This window comes from Toxorhynchites rutilus, chromosome 2 (assembly GCF_029784135.1).
Source record: "Toxorhynchites rutilus septentrionalis strain SRP chromosome 2, ASM2978413v1, whole genome shotgun sequence".
Classification (NCBI taxonomy): domain Eukaryota; kingdom Metazoa; phylum Arthropoda; class Insecta; order Diptera; family Culicidae; genus Toxorhynchites; species Toxorhynchites rutilus.
The window spans coordinates 193,142,854-193,149,437 of record NC_073745.1 but is presented as its reverse complement, the minus strand read 5'-3'; positions in this window follow the sequence as shown (position 1 = coordinate 193,149,437).

Here is a 6,584-nt window from a genome sequence, read left to right as displayed (position 1 = left end):
CGCACTGATATGTTCCACGGGCTCGCACTTGGGTTCACCAATAAAACTTTACTGAACTATCAAGTTCCGAGTATTGTTTTGGAAAATCAAAAATAAAGACTATGAAAATGGAAAACCTGCTGCTTTTGCTTTTGTATTAATGGAATCGTAATCCAATTCGGATTCTGATTTTGAAGAGTATATTCGAGTAGACCACATTAAGCTTCGTGTGCTTTCATTGGGGCGAAAATAATGATTGATATTCAGGTTGAAAAAAAATGCTTTCAAAATCAAAATTATGAATGAAAATTCATTTTCACGTATCGTTTTTTTTATTTTATGTGATGAAATAAGAGGTTTTTTTCCGAAATTGCAAAAACATATTAAACGAAAACTGTGTCTGATGATGATTTTATATTATAATAGTAATTATTTGTGGAACAAACAGGAAATGCATCGACAAATGGTTAAGTGAGTGTGTTAGGTAATCAAAGAATATGAAGTAGAAATTTTCATTCAAACTTTTATATTTATGTATGTGTTATGTGTTTATACATGTGTAACAAAAGGCGTTAATAATCTGATTTGTTTATATTTGCGATGACAAATGTACAGTGTCGACGTCTGGTGGCTATATTAATGCTTGGGAGGTAAATTATTTTCTATCAGATCAGAAGGGCCAAGTGCAGTGTAAAAATATAAAAGTTTGAATGAACATTTCTACTTCAAATTGTTTGATTACCTAACACATGTAGTCCTGATACTCATTTAACCTTTTGTCAATGCATTTCCTGTTTGTTCCACAAATAATTACTATTATAATATAAAATCATCATCAGACACAGTTTTCGTTCAATATGTTTTTGCAATTTCGGAAAACACCTCATATTTCATCACATAAAATAAAAAAACGATACGTTAAAGTAAATTTTCATTCATAATTTTGATTTTGAAAGCATGTGTATTCTACCAGAATATCCATAATTATTTTCGCCTCCCAATGAAAGCACACGAAGCTTAATGTCGTCTACGCGAATATACTCTTCAAAATCAGAACCCGAATTGGATTACGATTCCAATAATACAAGAGCGAAAGCAGCAGGTTTTCTATTTTCATAGTCTTTATTTTTAGATTTTCCAAAACAATTTTCGGAACTTGACAGTTCAGTAAAGTTGTATTGGTGAACTCGAGTGCGAACCCGTGGAACATATCAGTACGAAACTAGGTTGAAACTGAAGGCTGCTTTAGACGATGCCAGTCAGCGCTCTAGTTGAAGTATCCAGTGAACAGAGAATAGACACTCTGTTCAAGTAATTTGTACCAGTATCGAACAAGTAATTGGCCTCTAACTTGAACAGAGTGTCTGTTCTCTGTTCACTGGATACCTCAACTAGAGCGCTGACTGGCATCGTCTAAATCAGCCTTGAGTGAATAAAAGAACGTTTTGACAGCAGTTAGTGTGGCACTGCGGTTGAAACTGAAAAAAAACGAATTTGCTATATATTCTTCTTCTTCTTCTTAAATGGCACTAACGTTCCTAAGGGAACTTCACCGTCTCAACGTAGCATACTTGCGTCATTTTTATTAGTAATTAGTTGAGATTTCTATGCCGAAAACACGCCTTGAATGCATTCTGAGTGGCAAACTCTAGAATACGCGTGACCACAGTGCAAGTCGGAGGAAATTTCTTTGACGAAAAATTCCCCCGACCAGAACGGGAATCGAACCCGAACCCCCGGCATGTTAGGTTTGACGCTAACCACTCGATCACGGGAGCACAATTGTATATAACTATATATAACGCACACCAACTAACCGCCACATTCGTGGAACTGAAAACTTTTTTTTTACAGAGTCAGTTTCGTACTGACTCAGTTTTAAAAACGAATTCACTATTATGATAGATATACAACTGTATATGGCTCATGCGGATAGAATCAAATTGGTTGTCAAAAAGGAACCCAGTAGAAATGTCAAAAGAGATAAATAAATAGTAGAGGAAAAAATTTCTTACTTTTTTATAATGATCCACTGCATAGAAAAAGTATAGTTATCAAAGGCAAAATAAATCAAAATTAATAAAAATGAACGAACTACTTTTTTGCATCAATTAATGCTAGCGTTCAAAATCAGAAAGATGTAGTTGATATTTTGGCAGGAATTGAAACATCAGTATTATTGAGATAATTGAAACTAATTATAATTCAATTGTACTTCGCACCATAATTTAATTTTTTTTTGTGTTTTCGGATACGAATTACACGAATTACAGCATTTATTACATTCGAGTTCATACAAAAGGCAGAAATACTTAAATGAACATACTTAGACTATCGTGCCACCTGAATCTGGTCTTAATTGAACACTTTACTGAGGCGCTGTGGAACTTTGCTTGCTCAGCTGATTGAATTTTGACCAATACTGAGATTTCTTTCGCCACATTTCGTCATTAGAATATTATGAATGTACTAATCAGGATTGTATCATACAAATAGAAAAACTATCTTTGATATCATTTTGATGTTTTAACTTTTCCACGGACCGTCGGGTAGAGTTTATCAGAGCTTTCGAAAAATTTTCGAAACTTCAAACTCAGTTTCTGCGATGTTGTTGCCACTCCATGGATTAGGATCTTCCCGGATGAATCATACAGCCATTATTTGTTATGGACAAGGTTGTACTAGAGTGGTGGAACAAAATCATATCGCTAGAAATGTGAATGCAAGTATAAAATGCCAGATAATTAATAATTAAAAAACCAACAAATTCAATCGAATATTAACAAAAATGTGTAAAAATAATTATGATTATACAGCAATACGCTTGCAATAGGTGATCGATGCAGCTCTCACTTTATGAAGCGTTTCATATGAACATTTTTTTCGATATATCGTTCCATCCATCAAGTATATTTTGTTCCACCTGTCTGATGTATGTAGTGTCTCCTTTCAAAGCAACGCGATTTTCGCAGCCAAAGCTTGGAGAGTTCTATCTTTTTTCGCACTGTCATAGGTGATTTCGCGCTTTGCCCTGATTGGTTGACGAATAAAAATCGCTATTGAAGAAAAAAAATCGCGCTCATTGTAGATGATTGTAAATCCGGCATTACGCGAGTATTTTTACTCGTATTTGGACAGTCGTTTACTGAACAACCCATTTTTAATCAAACCGTTCACTTTCCCGAGTAAAAGCCTACTTCGGAAACAAACGTAAAGAAACTATGTCCGGGTCACGAAAACGTTTGTTTCTTTGATCGGAGAAATATTTGAAAGATAGTGTGAGGGGAAAAAAGTACCAATATAATATTTTTTTCAAACGAAATGTACTTGAAAAAAATGAGTCAATGAAGCCGCATGACCTAAAACTATACTAGCGCTGTACAGTAGAAACCCGATTACCCTCAGGATAATCTGGCAACGTAATCTTGGATAACGCAATAGAGGGCTGGAAATAGAGTGCTAACTCGAAAAAAAAAAGATATTTCAGCATGTGTTATCAATCTGCATTGTCTGCAGAACTCGCTATAACGGAAAATCCGCACCGCTCGCGGATAATCAGGGTTCTACTGTACTTCGGAAATTGCATGTCATCCTGTACAGCGCTAGAACCATGCAAGCAACTCGGTACAATCGTTGTATTTGTACCGACTAAATGAAAACATTTTTCGTTGAAAAATGTGCTGAAAATTGGTCAAATTTCTGATTGTCAATTTGACATGCGGTACAATATACAGCCGTATATGTGTCATGGTACGATGGTACCTGTACAACACTAATACAATCGTATGTCTGTTCATCGTATCATTTTATCATATATTACTGTAAATTTACTTGACTATTGGATTCTGAGGTCATTTCAGCAAAAAAATGGTAGTTGGAAATTGGTAAGTCGAGAAGAGAGAAATTAATCCCAAAGATCGCGAATACTATATGATATTCGCCTTAAGCTTGTTTTCCAATCCTTCACAATGAAGACAAATTCATGCGAATGTTTGCGAATTTTTTTCGCCAACCAATCAGAACGAAGCGTGGGATCACTTGCGAAAGAGCGAAAAAAGATAGAACTTTCCAAGCTTTTGCTGCGAAAAAATACGAATTCACGGTACACTGACAGTTGCCTCTGCCCACATCAGTAAGTTGGAACAAGTCAATCAAGATGGGTGCAACAAGATATGAAAAATTTTGCTCAGCTTCACATCGATGGAACGATGTGAGCAATATTCAAGCTTGCGGCAGGATAGTAAATAACTTTCCAAATTTCTATTTATACTTTACTGAATTTTCTAACATTGAATTGTATGAAGTTGAAGATATACTTGAACTCACATTTGTGATTAATATGAATTTGATTCGCCAATCTCGTACAACTTGGTTTCGTTGTAAAGACGATAGTTTGACAGAATCGCATGATTTCGTAATTCAATGTGAATGACTTTAGCGAAAACAATTAGCTCATTCTGAAGCAATCTTTACAATAAATATGAGCACCGTTCGCACTAAAAATTAAAAAACCTGGAGATGATCACACGTTATCGTTGAAAAGAACAATTTTTCGTAATAGGGCCCACTGTTTCAAAACTTTCTACTATGCTATTATCAATGTCTGGAAAAATTCTGAACATTAACTTCTGTTCTATAATTCCGTATCCTTGATTGTGCATGATATCTCTGTTTGCAAACGCAACTTCGCCAAGAATCAAGAGTTGATGAAGATCCAATTGTAAATAGTTTTATTCATCAACAATTTTTTGACGTGGGACTACGTCTAACCGGAGTATATGGGGGGTAAAATGAAAACCTAAACACAGAACATGCAGGAAAAAATGAAAGATTCCGAAAGCTCATAACTCGAACATTTCTTACTGGATCGGAAAGATGTTTGCATCAATTGATAGGGAATATTTCTACGCTTCTAACGCAATTAATAAAATATTATTTTTCATTAGATAAATAATTGAATAATTCTAAAATGTTATGCGTTATCTAAACGCCCTAACTGCCTCGTTTTGATTGGCCCGATTTACGATTTCCCTAACACAGCCATCAAAACCAAGCAGCCTTGGGGATATCGGCATTGCAAACACATGAAAGTTGGGGGTATTTTTGTTCTGACTGTGTGTGTTTCCCTAACATAGACTTCAAATCCATGGAGCGTAGGGAAATTGGCATTGCAAATACATGCAGGTCGGGGGTAATTTTGTTCCGATTGAAATATGTTTCCCCAACAAAGACTTCAGAACCAAGATGTCTGGGGAAATCGGCTTTGCAAACAAATGCAAATTGCGAGTACTTTTGTACTCGCTTGCCTTTGTGCAAACTAGGAAATGTTTCCTCAACACGGTCTCCTAAACTTAGGAACCTGGGAAAATCGTGCACACACTAGAGGCGAATGAACTTTCAAGTATAAATCCTTTATAGTATAAAAAAAAGAAGTTGAAGTTGTTGATTCATGCAAGCCGGGGTACTTTTTTGCTCTCCGAAAAGTGTTTTCCAAACATGAATTACAAAATCTGGTACGAACACAACACTTTGGCTCGGTTATTCAAGATTGCATTGAAGGATATGCCTTCATATCTTCTGCTCACTGAATTTCTACGCATACCATTTGATGATTAGGAAAAATGTTGATAAGCATTTGCTTGATTAAACAATATGTGTTCAACGCACATGTCAAAATTGAAACTGATTGCCTGAAGTTTATTAAATCAAGCAAATTCGATGTTCGAGAAGTACATACACTTGAGAGATGCAAATTTCAGAAGGAAACGTAAAATAAAATAATCGTTTGATAATTCTTCCGTTCACATATTTTGTCCTAGGCATCATACCGAACGTAAAAGGACTGTCATTAAATTTACTTGTAACGAAGAACATAATATATCACAATGTATGAATTGACCTTACATGGCATTATACAATCTTTTTACTCACAAAACAAATATATTGACGTCAATTGAATTCAGAAATTGTTTTATTCAATCAAAAATTTAACCAATCCCAACAAATGATTGCTAAGCGAAACGATATATCAGATGGTGGTAAATTGGTAATTCGCGATAACGTCGACGTCTGGTGGCGACTTCAAGTTATACTTATGACAGACACACAGCTGTACTTGCGTTGTACTTCGAAAATTGTATGTCTGTCACCATGTACAGCGCTAGAACCATGCAAGCAACTCGGTACAATCGCTGTACCTGTACCGACCTGTTTTACCGCTGTACATGGCTACAGTTGTACTGTGCGCAGCGCCATAGACGGTTAGTGGTGGGTAGCATGAACAATCGAATCAAAACACTTGGCAAACATTCTTTTCACTGACTTTCTCTTGAGTTAATAACTCAGATTGGAAACTTTTTTGTTGTGTTTGATAGTTTAGACACTAAATAAAAACCTTTTTCATTGAAATATGTGGTGGAAATTGGAAAAATATCTGATTGTCAGTTTGACATACGGTACAATGTACAACCAAAGTATGTCTGTCATGGTACGATGGTACCTGTACAACGCTGTACACGTACAGCGCAAGTACAGCTGTATGTCTGTCCCTGGTATTAGAGTCATAATTTGGGTCCCAAAATCGTTAGTGTAATCTCTACCAGATT